Below are 21,518 nucleotides of genomic sequence, written 5' to 3'. Positions count from 1 at the left end.
CCTACATTCCCTTTCTGTTCTGTAACATTTTCGCTTAGACCTTCCTTTCCATTCCTTTTTTTTTTTTTAAATTAACCTTTCCTTTCCTTTTTTATATACTTCCCTATCCTTACAATTCTACATACATTGACTTTCCTTTATACTTTGCTTTCCTTTCCATTATATCTACCTTTCCTTTCTTTTCTATTCCCTTCCTTTCCCTTCCTTTATACTTACCTTTGCTTCCTTTATTTTATACTTTCCCTTCCTTTATACTTTCCATTCCCTTATACTTTCCTTTCCATTCCTATTTTTAAACTTACCCATTCCTTTCATTTATACTTTCTTATCCTTTCCAATATACTTACCTTTGCTTTCCTTTCTTTTATACTTTCCCTTCCTTTATACTTTCCTTTTCTTTATACTTTCCTTTCCTTTATACTTTCCTTTTCTGTATACTTTCCTTTCCTTTACACTTTCATTTCAATTCCTATTTTTAAACTTAGCCTTTCCTTTCATTTATACTTTCCTTTCCTTTCCTTTCATACTTACCTTTGCTTTCCTTTCTTTTATAAATTCCCTTCTTTTATAATTCCCTTCCCTTTGCATTATACCTACATTCCCTTTCTGTTCTGTAACATTTTCCTTTAGACCTTCCTTTCCATTCCTTTTTTATTTTAAATTAACCTTTCCTTTCCATTTTTATATACTTCCCTATCCTTACAATTCTACATACATTGACTTTCCTTTATACATTGCTTTCCTTTCCATTATATCTACCTTTCCTTTCTTTTCTATTCCCTTCCTTTCCCTTCCTTTATACTTACCTTTGCTTCCTTTCTTTTATACTTTCCCTTCCTTTATACTTTCCATTCCCTTCTACTTTCCTTTCCATTCCTATTTTTAAACTTACCCATTCCTTTCATTTATACTTTCTTATCCTTTCCAATATACTTACCTTTGCTTTCCTTTCTTTTATACTTTCCCTTCCTTTATACTTTCCTTTTCTTTATACTTTCCTTTCCTTTATACTTTCCTTTTCTGTATACTTTCCTTTCCTTTACACTTTCATTTCAATTCCTATTTTTAAACTTAGCCTCTCCTTTCATTTATACTTTCCTTTCCTTTCATACTTACCTTTGCTTTCCTTTCTTTTATAAATTCCCTTCTTTTATAATTCCCTTCCCTTTGAATTATACCTACATTCCCTTTCTGTTCTGTAACATTTTCCCTTAGACCTTCCTTTCCATTCCTTTTTTTTTTTTTAAATTAACCTTTCCTTTCCTTTTTTATATACTTCCCTATCCGTACAATTCTACATACATTGACTTTCCTTTATACTTTGCTTTCCTTTCCATTATATCTACCTTTCCTTTCTTTTCTATTCCCTTCCTTTCCCTTCCTTTATACTTACCTTTGCTTCCTTTATTTTATACTTTCCCTTCCTTTATACTTTCCATTCCCTTCTACTTTCCTTTCCATTCCTATTTTTAAAATTACCCATTCCTTTCATTTATACTTTCTTATCCTTTCCAATATACTTACCTTTGCTTTCCTTTCTTTTATACTTTCCCTTCCTTTATACTTTCCTTTTCTTTATACTTTCCCTTCCTTTATACTTTCCTTTTCTTTATACTTTCCTTTTCTTTATACTTTCCTTTTCTGTATACTTTCATTTCCTTTACACTTTCATTTAAATTCCTATTTTTAAACTTAGCCTTCCTTTCATTTATACTTTCCTTTCCTTTCCTTTCATACTTACCTTTGCTTTCCTTTCTTTTATAAATTCCCTTCTTTTATAATTCCCTTCCCTTTGCATTATACCTACATTCCCTTTCTGTTCTGTAACATTTTCCCTTAGACCTTCCTTTCCATTCCTTTTTTTTTTTTTAAATTAACCTTTCCTTTCCTTTTTTATATACTTCCCTATCCTTACAATTCTACATACATTGACTTTCCTTCATACTTTGCTTTCCTTTCCATTATATCTACCTTTCCTTTCTTTTCTATTCCCTTCCTTTCCCTTCCTTTATACTTACCTTTGCTTCCTTTATTTTATACTTTCCCTTCCTTTATACTTTCCATTCCCTTATACTTTCCTTTCCATTCCTATTTTTAAACTTACCCATTCCTATCATTTATACTTTCTTATCCTTTCCAATATACTTACCTTTGCTTTCCTTTCTTTTATACTTTCCCTTTCCTTTTCTGTATACTTTCTTTTCATTTACACTTTCATTTCAATTCCTATTTTTAAACTTAGACTTTCCTTTCATTTATACTTTCCTTTCCTTTCATACTTACCTTTGCTTTCCTATCTTTTATAAATTCCCTTCTTTAATAATTCCCTTCCCTTTGCATTATACCTACCTTCCCTTTTTGTTCTGTAACATTTTCCTTTAGACCTTCCTTTCCATTCCTTTTTTTTTTTAAATTAACCTTACCTTTTTTATATACTTCCCTATCCTTACAATTCTACATACATTGACTTTCCTTCATACTTTGCTTTCCTTTCCATTATATCTACCTTTCCTTTCTTTTCTATTCCTTTCCTTTCCCTTCCTTTATACTTACCTTTGCTTCCTTTCTTTTATACTTTCCCTTCCTTTATACTTTCCATTCCCTTATACTTTCCTTTCCATTCCTATTTTTAAACTTACCCATTCCTTTCATTTATACTTTCTTATCCTTTCCAATATACTTACCTTTGCTTTCCTTTCTTTTATACTTTCCCTTCCTTTATACTTTCCTTTTCTTTATACTTTCCTTTCCTTTATACTTTCCTTTTCTGTATACTTTCCTTTCCTTTACACTTTCATTTCAATTCCTATTTTTAAACTTAGCCTTTCCTTTCATTTATACTTTCCTTTCCTTTCCTTTCATACTTACCTTTGCTTTCCTTTCTTTTATAAATTCCCTTCTTTTATAATTCCCTTCCCTTTGCATTATACCTACATTCCCTTTCTGTTCTGTAACATTTTCCTTTAGACCTTCCTTTCCATTCCTTTTTTATTTTAAATTAACCTTTCCTTTCCATTTTTATATACTTCCCTATCCTTACAATTCTACATACATTGACTTTCCTTTATACATTGCTTTCCTTTCCATTATATCTACCTTTCCTTTCTTTTCTATTCCCTTCCTTTCCCTTCCTTTATACTTACCTTTGCTTCCTTTCTTTTATACTTTCCCTTCCTTTATACTTTCCATTCCCTTATACTTTCCTTTCCATTCCTATTTTTCAACTTACCCATTCCTTTCATTTATACTTTCTTATCCTTTCCAATATACTTACCTTTGCTTTCCTTTCTTTTATACTTTCCCTTCCTTTATACTTTCCTTTTCTTTATACTTTCCTTTCCTTTATACTTTTCTGTATACTTTCCTTTCCTTTACACTTTCATTTCAATTCCTATTTTTAAACTTAGCCTCTCCTTTCATTTATACTTTCCTTTCCTTTCCTTTCATACTTACCTTTGCTTTCCTTTCTTTTATAAATTCCCTTCTTTTATAATTCCCTTCCCTTTGCATTATACCTACATTCCCTTTCTGTTCTGTAACATTTTCCTTTAGACCTTCCTATCCATTCCTTTTTTTTTTTTAAATTAACCTTTCCTTTCCTTTCCTATATACTTCCCTATCCTTACAATTCTACATACATTGACTTTCCTTCATACTTTGCTTTCCTTTCCATTATATCTACCTTTCCTTTCTTTTCTATTCCCTTCCTTTCCCTTCCTTTATACTTACCTTTGCTTCCTTTCTTTTATACTTTCCCTTCCTTTATACTTTCCATTCCCTTATACTTTCCTTTCCATTCCTATTTTTAAACTTACCCATTCCTATCATTTATACTTTCTTATCCTTTCCAATATACTTACCTTTGCTTTCCTTTCTTTTATACTTTCCCTTCCTTTATACTTTCCTTTTCTTTATACTTTCCTTTCCTTTATACTTTCCTTTTCTGTATACTTTCCTTTCCTTTACACTTTCATTTCAATTCCTATTTTTAAACTTAGCCTCTCCTTTCATTTATACTTTCCTTTCCTTTCATACTTACCTTTGCTTTCCTTTCTTTTATAAATTCCCTTCTTTTATAATTCCCTTCCCTTTGAATTATACCTACATTCCCTTTCTGTTCTGTAACATTTTCCCTTAGACCTTCCTTTCCATTCCTTTTTTTTTTTTTAAATTAACCTTTCCTTTCCTTTTTTATATACTTCCCTATCCTTACAATTCTACATACATTGACTTTCCTTTATACTTTGCTTTCCTTTCCATTATATCTACCTTTCCTTTCTTTTCTATTCCCTTCCTTTCCCTTCCTTTATACTTACCTTTGCTTCCTTTATTTTATACTTTCCCTTCCTTTATACTTTCCATTCCCTTATACTTTCCTTTCCATTCCTATTTTTAAACTTACCCATTCCTTTCATTTATACTTTCTTATCCTTTCCAATATACTTACCTTTGCTTTCCTTTCTTTTATACTTTCCCTTCCTTTATACTTTCCTTTTCTTTATACTTTCCTTTCCTTTATACTTTCCTTTTCTGTATACTTTCCTTTCTTTTACACTTTCATTTCAATTCCTATTTTTAAACTTAGCCTTTCCTTTCATTTATACTTTCCTTTCCTTTCCTTTCATACTTACCTTTGCTTTCCTTTCTTTTATAAATTCCCTTCTTTTATAATTCCCTTCCCTTTGCATTATACCTACATTCCCTTTCTGTTCTGTAACATTTTCCTTTAGACCTTCCTTTCCATTCCTTTTTTATTTTAAATTAACCTTTCCTTTCCATTTTTATATACTTCCCTATCCTTACAATTCTACATACATTGACTTTCCTTTATACATTGCTTTCCTTTCCATTATATCTACCTTTCCTTTCTTTTCTATTCCCTTCCTTTCCCTTCCTTTATACTTACCATTCCTTCCTTTCTTTTATACTTTCCCTTCCTTTATACTTTCCATTCCCTTCTACTTTCCTTTCCATTCCTATTTTTAAAATTACCCATTCCTATCATTTATACTTTCTTATCCTTTCCAATATACTTACCTTTGCTTTCCTTTCTTTTAAACTTTCCCTTCCTTTATACTTTTCTTTTCTTTATACTTTCCTTTCCTTTATACTTTCCTTTTCTGTATACTTTCCTTTCCTTTACACTTTCATTTCAATTCCTATTTTTAAACGTAGCCTCTCCTTTCATTTATACTTTCCTTTCCTTTCATACTTACCTTTGCTTTCCTTTCTTTTATAAATTCCCTTCTTTTATAATTCCCTTCCCTTTGAATTATACCTACATTCCCTTTCTGTTCTGTAACATTTTCCCTTAGACCTTCCTTTCCATTCCTTTTTTTTTTTTTAAATTAACCTTTCCTTTCCTTTTTTATATACTTCCCTATCCGTACAATTCTACATACATTGACTTTCCTTTATACTTTGCTTTCCTTTCCATTATATCTACCTTTCCTTTCTTTTCTATTCCCTTCCTTTCCCTTCCTTTATACTTACCTTTGCTTCCTTTATTTTATACTTTCCCTTCCTTTATACTTTCCATTCCCTTCTACTTTCCTTTCCATTCCTATTTTTAAAATTACCCATTCCTTTCATTTATACTTTCTTATCCTTTCCAATATACTTACCTTTGCTTTCCTTTCTTTTATACTTTCCCTTCCTTTATACTTTCCTTTTCTTTATACTTTCCCTTCCTTTATACTTTCCTTTTCTTTATACTTTCCTTTTCTTTATACTTTCCTTTTCTGTATACTTTCATTTCCTTTACACTTTCATTTAAATTCCTATTTTTAAACTTAGCCTTCCTTTCATTTATACTTTCCTTTCCTTTCCTTTCATACTTACCTTTGCTTTCCTTTCTTTTATAAATTCCCTTCTTTTATAATTCCCTTCCCTTTGCATTATACCTACATTCCCTTTCTGTTCTGTAACATTTTCCCTTAGACCTTCCTTTCCATTCCTTTTTTTTTTTTTAAATTAACCTTTCCTTTCCTTTTTTATATACTTCCCTATCCTTACAATTCTACATACATTGACTTTCCTTCATACTTTGCTTTCCTTTCCATTATATCTACCTTTCCTTTCTTTTCTATTCCCTTCCTTTCCCTTCCTTTATACTTACCTTTGCTTCCTTTCTTTTATACTTTCCCTTCCTTTATACTTTCCATTCCCTTATACTTTCCTTTCCATTCCTATTTTTAAACTTACCCATTCCTATCATTTATACTTTCTTATCCTTTCCAATATACTTACCTTTGCTTTCCTTTCTTTTATACTTTCCCTTTCCTTTTCTGTATACTTTCTTTTCATTTACACTTTCATTTCAATTCCTATTTTTAAACTTAGACTTTCCTTTCATTTATACTTTCCTTTCCTTTCATACTTACCTTTGCTTTCCTATCTTTTATAAATTCCCTTCTTTAATAATTCCCTTCCCTTTGCATTATACCTACCTTCCCTTTTTGTTCTGTAACATTTTCCTTTAGACCTTCCTTTCCATTCCTTTTTTTTTTTAAATTAACCTTTCCTTTTTTATATACTTCCCTATCCTTACAATTCTACATACATTGACTTTCCTTCATACTTTGCTTTCCTTTCCATTATATCTACCTTTCCTTTCTTTTCTATTCCTTTCCTTTCCCTTCCTTTATACTTACCTTTTCTTCCTTTCTTTTATACTTTCCCTTCCTTTATACTTTCCATTCCCTTATACTTTCCTTTCCATTCCTATTTTTAAACTTACCCATTCCTTTCATTTATACTTTCTTATCCTTTCCAATATACTTACCTTTGCTTTCCTTTCTTTTATACTTTCCCTTCCTTTATACTTTCCTTTTCTTTATACTTTCCTTTCCTTTATACTTTCCTTTTCTGTATACTTTCCTTTCCTTTACACTTTCATTTCAATTCCTATTTTTAAACTTAGCCTTTCCTTTCATTTATACTTTCCTTTCCTTTCCTTTCATACTTACCTTTGCTTTCCTTTCTTTTATAAATTCCCTTCTTTTATAATTCCCTTCCCTTTGCATTATACCTACATTCCCTTTCTGTTCTGTAACATTTTCCTTTAGACCTTCCTTTCCATTCCTTTTTTATTTTAAATTAACCTTTCCTTTCCATTTTTATATACTTCCCTATCCTTACAATTCTACATACATTGACTTTCCTTTATACATTGCTTTCCTTTCCATTATATCTACCTTTCCTTTCTTTTCTATTCCCTTCCTTTCCCTTCCTTTATACTTACCTTTGCTTCCTTTCTTTTATACTTTCCCTTCCTTTATACTTTCCATTCCCTTCTACTTTCCTTTCCATTCCTATTTTTCAACTTACCCATTCCTTTCATTTATACTTTCTTATCCTTTCCAATATACTTACCTTTGCTTTCCTTTCTTTTATACTTTCCCTTCCTTTATACTTTCCTTTTCTTTATACTTTCCTTTCCTTTATACTTTTCTGTATACTTTCCTTTCCTTTACACTTTCATTTCAATTCCTATTTTTAAACTTAGCCTCTCCTTTCATTTATACTTTCCTTTCCTTTCCTTTCATACTTACCTTTGCTTTCCTTTCTTTTATAAATTCCCTTCTTTTATAATTCCCTTCCCTTTGCATTATACCTACATTCCCTTTCTGTTCTGTAACATTTTCCTTTAGACCTTCCTATCCATTCCTTTTTTTTTTTTAAATTAACCTTTCCTTTCCTTTCCTATATACTTCCCTATCCTTACAATTCTACATACATTGACTTTCCTTCATACTTTGCTTTCCTTTCCATTATATCTACCTTTCCTTTCTTTTCTATTCCCTTCCTTTCCCTTCCTTTATACTTACCTTTGCTTCCTTTCTTTTATACTTTCCCTTCCTTTATACTTTCCATTCCCTTATACTTTCCTTTCCATTCCTATTTTTAAACTTACCCATTCCTATCATTTATACTTTCTTATCCTTTCCAATATACTTACCTTTGCTTTCCTTTCTTTTATACTTTCCCTTCCTTTATACTTTCCTTTTCTTTATACTTTCCTTTCCTTTATACTTTCCTTTTCTGTATACTTTCCTTTCCTTTACACTTTCATTTCAATTCCTATTTTTAAACTTAGCCTCTCCTTTCATTTATACTTTCCTTTCCTTTCATACTTACCTTTGCTTTCCTTTCTTTTATAAATTCCCTTCTTTTATAATTCCCTTCCCTTTGAATTATACCTACATTCCCTTTCTGTTCTGTAACATTTTCCCTTAGACCTTCCTTTCCATTCCTTTTTTTTTTTTTAAATTAACCTTTCCTTTCCTTTTTTATATACTTCCCTATCCTTACAATTCTACATACATTGACTTTCCTTTATACTTTGCTTTCCTTTCCATTATATCTACCTTTCCTTTCTTTTCTATTCCCTTCCTTTCCCTTCCTTTATACTTACCTTTGCTTCCTTTATTTTATACTTTCCCTTCCTTTATACTTTCCATTCCCTTATACTTTCCTTTCCATTCCTATTTTTAAACTTACCCATTCCTTTCATTTATACTTTCTTATCCTTTCCAATATACTTACCTTTGCTTTCCTTTCTTTTATACTTTCCCTTCCTTTATACTTTCCTTTTCTTTATACTTTCCTTTCCTTTATACTTTCCTTTTCTGTATACTTTCCTTTCCTTTACACTTTCATTTCAATTCCTATTTTTAAACTTAGCCTTTCCTTTCATTTATACTTTCCTTTCCTTTCCTTTCATACTTACCTTTGCTTTCCTTTCTTTTATAAATTCCCTTCTTTTATAATTCCCTTCCCTTTGCATTATACCTACATTCCCTTTCTGTTCTGTAACATTTTCCTTTAGACCTTCCTTTCCATTCCTTTTTTATTTTTAATTAACCTTTCCTTTCCATTTTTATATACTTCCCTATCCTTACAATTCTACATACATTGACTTTCCTTTATACATTGCTTTCCTTTCCATTATATCTACCTTTCCTTTCTTTTCTATTCCCTTCCTTTCCCTTCCTTTATACTTACCATTCCTTCCTTTCTTTTATACTTTCCCTTCCTTTATACTTTCCATTCCCTTCTACTTTCCTTTCCATTCCTATTTTTAAAATTACCCATTCCTTTCATTTATACTTTCTTATCCTTTCCAATATACTTACCTTTGCTTTCCTTTCTTTTAAACTTTCCCTTCCTTTATACTTTCCTTTTCTTTATACTTTCCTTTCCTTTATACTTTCCTTTTCTGTATACTTTCCTTTCCTTTACACTTTCATTTCAATTCCTATTTTTAAACGTAGCCTCTCCTTTCATTTATACTTTCCTTTCCTTTCATACTTACCTTTGCTTTCCTTTCTTTTATAAATTCCCTTCTTTTATAATTCCCTTCCCTTTGAATTATACCTACATTCCCTTTCTGTTCTGTAACATTTTCCCTTAGACCTTCCTTTCCATTCCTTTTTTTTTTTTTAAATTAACCTTTCCTTTCCTTTTTTATATACTTCCCTATCCTTACAATTCTACATACATTGACTTTCCTTTATACTTTGCTTTCCTTTCCATTATATCTACCTTTCCTTTCTTTTCTATTCCCTTCCTTTCCCTTCCTTTATACTTACCTTTGCTTCCTTTATTTTATACTTTCCCTTCCTTTATACTTTCCATTCCCTTATACTTTCCTTTCCATTCCTATTTTTAAAATTACCCATTCCTTTCATTTATACTTTCTTATCCTTTCCAATATACTTACCTTTGCTTTCCTTTCTTTTATACTTTCCCTTCCTTTATACTTTCCTTTTCTTTATACTTTCCCTTCCTTTATACTTTCCTTTTCTTTATACTTTCCTTTCCTTTATACTTTCCTTTTCTGTATACTTTCCTTTCCTTTACACTTTCATTTCAATTCCTATTTTTAAACTTAGCCTCTCCTTTCATTTATACTTTCCTTTCCTTTCATACTTACCTTTGCTTTCCTTTCTTTTATAAATTCCCTTCTTTTATAATTCCCTTCCCTTTGCATTATACCTACATTCCCTTTCTCTTCTGTAACATTTTCCCTTAGACCTTCCTTTCCATTCCTTTTTTTTTTTTTAAATTAACCTTTCCTTTCCTTTTTTATATACTTCCCTATCCTTACAATTCTACATACATTGACTTTCCTTCATACTTTGCTTTCCTTTCCATTATATCTACCTTTCCTTTCTTTTCTATTCCCTTCCTTTCCCTTCCTTTATACTTACCTTTGCTTCCTTTCTTTTATACTTCCCCTTCCTTTATACTTTCCATTCCCTTATACTTTCCTTTCCATTCCTATTTTTAAACTTACCCATTCCTATCATTTATACTTTCTTATCCTTTCCAATATACTTACCTTTGCTTTCCTTTCTTTTATACTTTCCCTTTCCTTTTCTGTATACTTTCTTTTCATTTACACTTTCATTTCAATTCCTATTTTTAAACTTAGACTTTCCTTTCATTTATACTTTCCTTTCCTTTCATACTTACCTTTGCTTTCCTATCTTTTATAAATTCCCTTCTTTAATAATTCCCTTCCCTTTGCATTATACCTACCTTCCCTTTTTGTTCTGTAACATTTTCCTTTAGACCTTCCTTTCCATTCCTTTTTTTTTTTTAAATTAACCTTTCCTTTCCTTTTTTATATACTTCCCTATCCTTACAATTCTACATACATTGACTTTCCTTCATACTTTGCTTTCCTTTCCATTATATCTACCTTTCCTTTCTTTTCTATTCCCTTCCTTTCCCTTCCTTTATACTTACCTTTGCTTCCTTTCTTTTATACTTTCCCTTCCTTTATACTTTCCATTCCCTTATACTTTCCTTTCCATTCCTATTTTTAAACTTACCCATTCCTTTCATTTATACTTTTTTATCCTTTCCAATATACTTACCTTTGCTTTCCTTTCTTTTATACTTTCCCTTCCTTTATACTTTCCTTTTCTTTATACTTTCCTTTCCTTTATACTTTCCTTTTCTGTATACTTTCCTTTCCTTTACACTTTCATTTAAATTCCTATTTTTAATCTTAGCCTTTCCTTTCATTTATACTTTCCTTTCCTTTCATACTTACCTTTGCTTTCCTTTCTTTTATAAATTCCCTTCTTTTATAATTCCCTTCCCTTTGCATTATACCTACATTCCCTTTCTGTTCTGTAACATTTTCCTTTAGACCTTCCTTTCCATTCCTTTTTTATTTTAAATTAACCTTTCCTTTCCATTTTTATATACTTCCCTATCCTTACAATTCTACATACATTGACTTTCCTTTATACATTGCTTTCCTTTCCATTATATCTACCTTTCCTTTCTTTTCTATTCCCTTCCTTTCCCTTCCTTTATACTTACCTTTGCTTCCTTTCTTTTATACTTTCCCTTCCTTTATACTTTCCATTCCCTTATACTTTCCTTTCCATTCCTATTTTTAAACTTACCCATTCCTTTCATTTATACTTTCTTATCCTTTCCAATATACTTACCTTTGCTTTCCTTTCTTTTATACTTTCCCTTCCTTTATACTTTCCTTTTCTTTATACTTTCCTTTCCTTTATACTTTTCTGTATACTTTCCTTTCCTTTACACTTTCATTTCAATTCCTATTTTTAAACTTAGCCTCTCCTTTCATTTATACTTTCCTTTCCTTTCCTTTCATACTTACCTTTGCTTTCCTTTCTTTTATAAATTCCCTTCTTTTATAATTCCCTTCCCTTTGCATTATACCTACATTCCCTTTCTGTTCTGTAACATTTTCCTTTAGACCTTCCTATCCATTCCTTTTTTTTTTTTAAATTAACCTTTCCTTTCCTTTCTTATATACTTCCCTATCCTTACAATTCTACATACATTGACTTTCCTTCATACTTTGCTTTCCTTTCCATTATATCTACCTTTCCTTTCTTTTCTATTCCCTTCCTTTCCCTTCCTTTATACTTACCTTTGCTTCCTTTCTTTTATACTTTCCCTTCCTTTATACTTTCCATTCCCTTATACTTTCCTTTCCATTCCTATTTTTAAACTTACCCATTCCTATCATTTATACTTTCTTATCCTTTCCAATATACTTACCTTTGCTTTCCTTTCTTTTATACTTTCCCTTCCTTTATACTTTCCTTTTATTTATACTTTCCTTTCCTTTATACTTTCCTTTTCTGTATACTTTCCTTTCCTTTATACTTTCCTTTTCTGTATACTTTCATTTCCTTTACACTTTCATTTAAATTCCTATTTTTAAACTTAGCCTTCCTTTCATTTATACTTTCCTTTCCTTTCATACTTACCTTTGCTTTCCTTTCTTTTATAAATTCCCTTCTTTTATAATTCCCTTCCCTTTGCATTATACCTACATTCCCTTTCTGTTCTGTAACATTTTCCTTTAGACCTTCCTATCCATTCCTTTTTTTTTTTTAAATTAACCTTTCCTTTCCTTTCTTATATACTTCCCTATCCTTACAATTCTACATACATTGACTTTCCTTCATACTTTGCTTTCCTTTCCATTATATCTACCTTTCCTTTCTTTTCTATTCCCTTCCTTTCCCTTCCTTTATACTTACCTTTGCTTCCTTTCTTTTATACTTTCCCTTCCTTTATACTTTCCATTCCCTTATACTTTCCTTTCCATTCCTATTTTTAAACTTACCCATTCCTATCATTTATACTTTCTTATCCTTTCCAATATACTTACCTTTGCTTTCCTTTCTTTTATACTTTCCCTTCCTTTATACTTTCCTTTTATTTATACTTTCCTTTCCTTTATACTTTCCTTTTCTGTATACTTTCCTTTCCTTTACACTTTCATTTCAATTCCTATTTTTAAACTTAGCCTTCCTTTCATTTATACTTTCCTTTCCTTTCATACTTACCTTTGCTTTCCTTTCTTTTATAAATTCCCTTCTTTTATAATTCCCTTCCCTTTGAATTATACCTACATTCCCTTTCTGTTCTGTAACATTTTCCCTTAGACCTTCCTTTCCATTCCTTTTTTTTTTTTTAAATTGACCTTTCCTTTCCTTTTTTATATACTTCCCTATCCTTACAATTCTACATACATTGACTTTCCTTTATACTTTGCTTTCCTTTCCATTATATCTACCTTTCCTTTCTTTTCTATTCCCTTCCTTTCCCTTCCTTTATACTTACCTTTGCTTCCTTTATTTTATACTTTCCCTTCCTTTATACTTTCCATTCCCTTATACTTTCCTTTCCATTCCTATTTTTAAAATTACCCATTCCTTTCATTTATACTTTCTTATCCTTTCCAATATACTTACCTTTGCTTTCCTTTCTTTTATACTTTCCCTTCCTTTACACTTTCATTTTCTTTATACTTTCCCTTCCTTTATACTTTCCTTTTCTTTATACTTTCCTTTCCTTTATACTTTCCTTTTCTGTATACTTTCATTTCCTTTACACTTTCATTTAAATTCCTATTTTTAAACTTAGCCTTCCTTTCATTTATACTTTCCTTTCCTTTCATACTTACCTTTGCTTTCCTTTCTTTTATAAATTCCCTTCTTTTATAATTCCCTTCCCTTTGCATTATACCTACATTCCCTTTCTGTTCTGTAACATTTTCCTTTAGACCTTCCTATCCATTCCTTTTTTTTTTTTAAATTAACCTTTCCTTTCCTTTTTTATATACTTCCCTATCCTTACAATTCTACATACATTGACTTTCCTTCATACTTTGCTTTCCTTTCCATTATATCTACCTTTCCTTTCTTTTCTATTCCCTTCCTTTCCCTTCCTTTATACTTACCTTTGCTTCCTTTATTTTATACTTTCCCTTCCTTTATACTTTCCATTCCCTTATACTTTCCTTTCCATTCCTATTTTTAAAATTACCCATTCCTTTCATTTATACTTTCTTATCCTTTCCAATATACTTACCTTTGCTTTCCTTTCTTTTATACTTCCCTTCCTTTATACTTTCCTTTTCTTTATACTTTCCTTTCCTTTATACTTTCCTTTTCTGTATACTTTCCTTTCCTTTACAATTTCATTTCAATTCCTATTTTTAAACTTAGCCTCTCCTTTCATTTATGCTTTCCTTTCCTTTCATACTTACCTTTGCTTTCCTTTCTTTTATAAATTCCCTTCTTTTATAATTCCCTTCCCTTTGCATTATACCTACATTCCCTTTCTGTTCTGTAACATTTTCCTTTAGACCTTCCTTTCCATTCCTTTTTTTTTTTTTAAATTAACCTTTCCTTTCCTTTTTTATATACTTCCCTATCCTTACAATTCTACATACATTGACTTTCCTTTATACATTGCTTTCCTTTCCATTATATCTACCTTTCCTTTCTTTTCTATTCCCTTCCTTTCCCTTCCTTTATACTTACATTTGCTTCCTTTATTTTATACTTTCCCTTCCTTTATACTTTCCATTCCCTTATACTTTCCTTTCCATTCCTATTTTTAAACTTACCCATTCCTTTCTTTTATACTATCTTATCCTTTCCAATATACTTACCTTTGCTTTCCTTTCTTTTATACTTTCCCTTCCTTTCTACTTTCCTTTTCTTTATACTTTCCTTTCCTTTATACTTTCCTTTTCTGTATACTTTCCTTTCCTTTACACTTTCATTTCAATTCCTATTTTTAAACTTAGCCTCTCCTTTCATTTATACTTTCCTTTCCTTTCATACTTACCTTTGCTTTCCTTTCTTTTATAAATTCCCTTCTTTTATAATTCCCTTCCCTTTGAATTATACCTACATTCCCTTTCTGTTCTGTAACATTTTCCCTTAGACCTTCCTTTCCATTCCTTTTTTTTTTTTTAAATTAACCTTTCCTTTCCTTTTTTATATACTTCCCTATCCTTACAATTCTACATACATTGACTTTCCTTTATACTTTGCTTTCCTTTCCATTATATCTACCTTTCCTTTCTTTTCTATTCCCTTCCTTTCCCTTCCTTTATACTTACCTTTGCTTCCTTTATTTTATACTTTCCCTTCCTTTATACTTTCCATTCCCTTATACTTTCCTTTCCATTCCTATTTTTAAAATTACCCATTCCTTTCATTTATACTTTCTTATCCTTTCCAATATACTTACCTTTGCTTTCCTTTCTTTTATACTTTCCCTTCCTTTATACTTTCCTTTTCTTTATACTTTCCCTTCCTTTATACTTTCCTTTTCTTTATACTTTCCTTTCCTTTATACTTTTCTGTATACTTTCCTTTCCTTTACACTTTCATTTCAATTCCTATTTTTAAACTTAGCCTCTCCTTTCATTTATACTTTCCTTTCCTTTCCTTTCATACTTACCTTTGCTTTCCTTTCCTTTATAAATTCCCTTCTTTTATAATTCCCTTCCCTTTGCATTATACCTACATTCCCTTTCTGTTCTGTAACATTTTCCTTTAGACCTTCCTATCCATTCCTTTTTTTTTTTTAAATTAACCTTTCCTTTCCTTTCTTATATACTTCCCTATCCTTACAATTCTACATACATTGACTTTCCTTCATACTTTGCTTTCCTTTCCATTATATCTACCTTTCCTTTCTTTTCTATTCCCTTCCTTTCCCTTCCTTTATACTTACCTTTGCTTCCTTTCTTTTATACTTTCCCTTCCTTTATACTTTCCATTCCCTTATACTTTCCTTTCCATTCCTATTTTTCAACTTACCCATTCCTTTCATTTATACTTTCTTATCCTTTCCAATATACTTACCTTTGCTTTCCTTTCTTTTATACTTTCCCTTCCTTTATACTTTCCTTTTATTTATACTTTCCTTTCCTTTATACTTTCCTTTTCTGTATACTTTCCTTTCCTTTACACTTTCATTTCAATTCCTATTTTTAAACTTAGCCTCTCCTTTCATTTATACTTTCCTTTCCTTTCATACTTACCTTTGCTTTCCTTTCTTTTATAAATTCCCTTCTTTTATAATTCCCTTCCCTTTGAATTATACCTACATTCCCTTTCTGTTCTGTAACATTTTCCCTTAGACCTTCCTTTCCATTCCTTTTTTTTTTTTTTAAATTGACCTTTCCTTTCCTTTTTTATATACTTCCCTATCCTTACAATTCTACATACATTGACTTTCCTTTATACTTTGCTTTCCTTTCCATTATATCTACCTTTCCTTTCTTTTCTATTCCCTTCCTTTCCCTTCCTTTATACTTACCTTTGCTTCCTTTATTTTATACTTTCCCTTCCTTTATACTTTCCATTCCCTTATACTTTCCTTTCCATTCCTATTTTTAAAATTACCCATTCCTTTCATTTATACTTTCTTATCCTTTCCAATATACTTACCTTTGCTTTCTTTTATACTTTCCCTTCCTTTACACTTTCATTTTCTTTATACTTTCCCTTCCTTTATACTTTCCTTTTCTTTATACTTTCCTTTCCTTTATACTTTCCTTTTCTGTATACTTTCATTTCCTTTACACTTTCATTTAAATTCCTATTTTTAAACTTAGCCTTCCTTTCATTTATACTTTCCTTTCCTTTCATACTTACCTTTGCTTTCCTTTCTTTTATAAATTCCCTTCTTTTATAATTCCCTTCCCTTTGCATTATACCTACATTCCCTTTCTGTTCTGTAACATTTTCCTTTAGACCTTCCTATCCATTCCTTTTTTTTTTTTAAATTAACCTTTCCTTTCCTTTTTTATATACTTCCCTATCCTTACAATTCTACATACATTGACTTTCCTTCATACTTTGCTTTCCTTTCCATTATATCTACCTTTCCTTTCTTTTCTATTCCCTTCCTTTCCCTTCCTTTATACTTACCTTTGCTTCCTTTATTTTATACTTTCCCTTCCTTTATACTTTCCATTCCCTTATACTTTCCTTTCCATTCCTATTTTTAAAATTACCCATTCCTTTCATTTATACTTTCTTATCCTTTCCAATATACTTACCTTTGCTTTCCTTTCTTTTATACTTCCCTTCCTTTATACTTTCCTTTTCTTTATACTTTCCTTTCCTTTATACTTTCCTTTTCTGTATACTTTCCTTTCCTTTACAATTTCATTTCAATTCCTATTTTTAAACTTAGCCTCTCCTTTCATTTATGCTTTCCTTTCCTTTCATACTTACCTTTGCTTTCCTTTCTTTTATAAATTCCCTTCTTTTATAATTCCCTTCCCTTTGCATTATACCTACATTCCCTTTCTGTTCTGTAACATTTTCCTTTAGACCTTCCTTTCCATTCCTTTTTTTTTTTTTAAATTAACCTTTCCTTTCCTTTTTTATATACTTCCCTATCCTTACAATTCTACATACATTGACTTTCCTTTATACATTGCTTTCCTTTCCATTATATCTACCTTTCCTTTCTTTTCTATTCCCTTCCTTTCCCTTCCTTTATACTTACATTTGCTTCCTTTATTTTATACTTTCCCTTCCTTTATACTTTCCATTCCCTTATACTTTCCTTTCCATTCCTATTTTTAAACTTACCCATTCCTTTCTTTTATACTATCTTATCCTTTCCAATATACTTACCTTTGCTTTCCTTTCTTTTATACTTTCCCTTCCTTTATACTTTCCTTTTCTTTATACTTTCCTTTCCTTTATACTTTTCTGTATACTTTCCTTTCCTTTACACTTTCATTTCAATTCCTATTTTTAAACTTAGCCTCTCCTTTCATTTATACTTCCCTTTCCTTTCATACTTACCTTTGCTTTCCTATCTTTTATAAATTCCCTTCTTTTATAATTCCCTTCCCTTTGCATTATACCTTCATTCCCTTTCTGTTCTGTAACATTTTCCTTTAGACCTTCCTTTCCATTCCTTTTTTTTTTTAAATTAACCTTTCCTTTCCCTTTTTATATACTTCCCTATCCTTACAATTATACATACATTGACTTTCTTTTATACATTGCTTTCCTTTCCATTATATCTACCTTTCCTTTCTTTTCTATTCCCTTCCTTTCCCTTCCTTTATACTTACCTTTGCTTCCTTTCTTTTATACTTTCCCTTCCTTTATACTTTCCTTTTCTTTATACTTTCCTTTCCTTTATACTTTCCTTTTCTGTATACTTTCCTTTCCTTTACACTTTCATTTCAATTCGTATTTTTAAACTTAGCCTCTCCTTTCATTTATACTTTCCCTTCCTTTCCTTTCATACTTACCTTTGCTTTCCTTTCTTTTATAAATTCCCTTCTTTTATAATTCCCTTCCCTTTGCATTATACCTACATTCCCTTTCTGTTCTGTAACATTTTCCTTTAGACCTTCCTTTGCATTCCTTTTTTTTTTTAAAATTAACCTTTCCTTTCCTTTTCTATATACTTCCCTATCCTTACAATTCTACATACATTGACTTTCCTTTATACATTGCTTTCCTTTCCATTATGTCTACCTTTCCTTTCTTTTCTATTCCCTTCCTTTCCCTTCCTTTATACTTACCTTTGCTTCCTTTCTTTTATACTTTCCCTTCCTTTATACTTTCCATTCCCTTATACTTTCCTTTCCATTCCTATTTTATAATTACCCATTCCTTTCATTTATACTTTCTTATCCTTTAGAATATACTTACCTTTGCTTTCCTTTCTTTTATACTTTCCCTTCCTTTATACTTTCCTTTTCTTTATACTTTCCATTCCTTTATACTTTACTTTTCTTTATACTTTCCTTTTCTTTATACTTTCCTTTCCTTTATACTTTTCTGTATACTTTCCTTTCCTTTACACTTTCATTTCAATTCCTATTTTTAAACTTAGCCTCTCCTTTCATTTATACTTCCCTTTCCTTTCATACTTACCTTTGCTTTCCTTTCTTTTATAAATTCCCTTCTTTTATAATTCCCTTTCCTTTGCATTATACCTACATTCCCTTTCTGTTCTGTAACATTTTCCTTTAGACCTTTCTTTCCATTCCTTTTTTATTTTAAATTAACCTTTCCTTTCCATTTTTATATACTTCACTATCCTTACAATTCTACATACATTGACTTTCCTTTATACATTGCTTTCCTTTCCATTATATCTACCTTTCCTTTCTTTTCTATTCCCTTCCTTTCCCTTCCTTTATACTTACCTTTGCTTCCTTTCTTTTATACTTTCCCTTCCTTTATACTTTCCATTCCCTTATACTTTCCTTTCCATTCCTATTTTTAAACTTAGCCTCTCCTTTCATTTATACTTCCCTTTCCTTTCATACTTACCTTTGCTTTCCTTTCTTTTATAAATTCCCTTCTTTTATAATTCCCTTTCCTTTGCATTAACCTACATTCCCTTTCTGTTCTGTAACATTTTCCTTTAGACCTTCCTTTCCATGCCTTTTTTTTTTTTAAATTAACCTTTCCTTTCCTTTTTTATATACTTGCCTATCCTTACAATTCTACATACATTGATTTTCCTTTATACATTGCTTTCCTTTCCATTATATCTACCTTTCCTTTCTTTTCTATTCCCTTCCTTTCCCTTCCTTTATACTTACCTTTGCTTCCTTTCTTTTATACTTTCCCTTCCTTTATACTTTCCATTCCCTTATACTTTCCTTTCCATTCCTATTTTTAAACTTAGCCTCTCCTTTCATTTATACTTTCCTTTCCTTTCATACTTACCTTTGCTTCCTTTCTTTTATACTTTCCCTTCCTTTATACTTTCCTTTTCTTTATACTTTCCTTTTCTTTATACTTTCCTTTTCTGTATACTTTCCTTTCCTTTACACTTTCATTTCAATTCCTACTTTTAAACTTAGCTTCTCCTTTCCTTTCCTTTCATACTTACCTTTGCTTTCCTTTATAAATTCCCTTCTATTATAATTCCCTTCCCTTTGCATTATACCTACATTCCCTTTCTGTTCTGTAACATTTTCCCTTAGACCTTCCTTTCCATTCCTTTTTTTTTTTTTAAATTAACCTTTCCTTTCCTTTTTTATATACTTCCCTATCCTTACAATTCTACATACATTGACTTTCCTTTATACTTTGCTTTCCTTTCCATTATATCTACCTTTCCTTTCTTTTCTATTCCCTTCCTTACCTTTGCTTCCTTTCTTTTATACTTTCCCTTCCTTTATACTTTCCATTCCCTTATACTTTCTTTTCCATTCCTATTTTTAAACTTACCCATTCCTTTCATTTATACTTTCTTATCCTTTCCAATATACTTACCTTTGCTTTCCTTTCTTTTATACTTTCCCTTCCTTTATACTTTCCTTTTCTTTATATTTTCCTTTCCTTTATACTTTCCTTTTCTGTATACTTTTCTTTCCTTTACACTTTCATTTCAATTCCTATTTTTAAACTTAGCCTCTAATTTCATTTATACTTTCCTTTCCTTTCCTTTCCTTTCCTTTCCTTTCCTTTCCTTTCCTTTCCTTTCCTTTCCTTTCCTTTCCTTTCCTTTCCTTTCCTTTCCTTTCCTTTCCTTTCCTTTCATACTTACATTTGCTTTCCTTTCTTTTATAAATTCCCTTCTTTTATAATTCCCTTCCCTTTGCATTATACCTACATTCCCTTTCAGTTCTGTAACATTTTCCTTTAGACCTTCCTTTCCATTCCTTTTTTTTTTTTAAATTAACCTTTCCGTTCCTTTTTTATATACTTCCCTATACTTACAATTCTACATACATTGATTTTCCTTTATACATTGCTTTCCTTTCCATTATATCTACCTTTCCTTTCTTTTCTATTCCCTTCCTTTCCCTTCCTTTATACTTACCTTTGCTTCCTTTCTTTTATACTTTCCCTTCCTTTATACTTTCCATTCCCTTATACTTTCCTTTCCATTCCTATTTTTAAACTTACCCATTCCTTTCATTTATACTTTCTGATCCTTTCCAATATACTTACCTTTGCTTTCCTTTCTTTTATACTTTCCCTTTCCTTTTCTGTATACTTTCTTTTCCTTTACACTTTCATTTCAATTCCTATTTTTAAACTTAGACTTTCCTTTCATTTATACTTTCATATTTACCTTTGCTTTCCTTTCTTTTATATATTCCCTTCTTTTATAATTCCCTTCCCTTTGCATTATACCTACATTCCCTTTCTGTTCTGTAACATTTTCCTTTAGACCTTCCTATCCATTCCTTTTTTTTTTTTAAATTAACCTTTCCTTTCCTTTTTTATATACTTCCCTATCCTTACAATTCTACATATATTGACTCTCCTTTATACATTGCTTTCCTTTCCATTATATCTACCTTTCCTTTCTTTTCTATTCCCCTCCTTTCCCTTCCTTTATACTTACCTTTGCTTCCTTTCTTTTATACTTTCCCTTCCTTTATACTTTCCATTCCTTTATACCTTCCTTTCCATTCCTATTTTTAAACTTACCCATTCCTTTCATTTATACTTTCTTATCCTTTCCAATATACTTACCTTTGCTTTCCTTTCTTTTATACTTTCCCTTCCTTTATACTTTCCTTTTCTTTATACTTTACTTTCCATTATACTTTCTTTTGTACCTTCCTTTCCTTTACACTTTCCTTTCCTTAGCATACCTTTATACTTTCCGTTCATTTATTTTTTTCTTGCCTATAGATTTGATTTTTTTTTCTTATTTTCTTCCTTCCCCCCCCTCTCCCCCCTTTTTTCTGTTCTTAT

General features: G+C 30.5%; 1 protein-coding gene and 1 long non-coding RNA gene across 6 annotated transcripts in view; one reads left to right on the top strand and one right to left on the bottom strand.

The window, feature by feature from the left end:
- Positions 1-21,518, top strand: part of LOC146754036 (putative COBW domain-containing protein 7) — a 128,185-nt gene that overhangs the window by 100,560 nt on the left and 6,107 nt on the right. The window lies entirely within an intron of this gene.
- Positions 7,903-21,518, bottom strand: part of LOC146754030 (uncharacterized) — a 100,269-nt gene continuing 86,653 nt past the window's right edge. Inside the window, exon 2 of the long non-coding RNA XR_014939597.1 lies at positions 7,903-19,695. This is a non-coding gene — a long non-coding RNA (uncharacterized LOC146754030). The remainder of the gene's footprint in view (positions 19,696-21,518) is intronic.

Source organism: Coturnix japonica, chromosome Z (assembly GCF_054131305.1).
Source record: "Coturnix japonica strain WE chromosome Z, WE-NBRP24, whole genome shotgun sequence".
Taxonomy (NCBI): Eukaryota; Metazoa; Chordata; class Aves; order Galliformes; family Phasianidae; genus Coturnix; species Coturnix japonica.
This window is presented reverse-complemented; position numbering and strand designations above follow the sequence as displayed.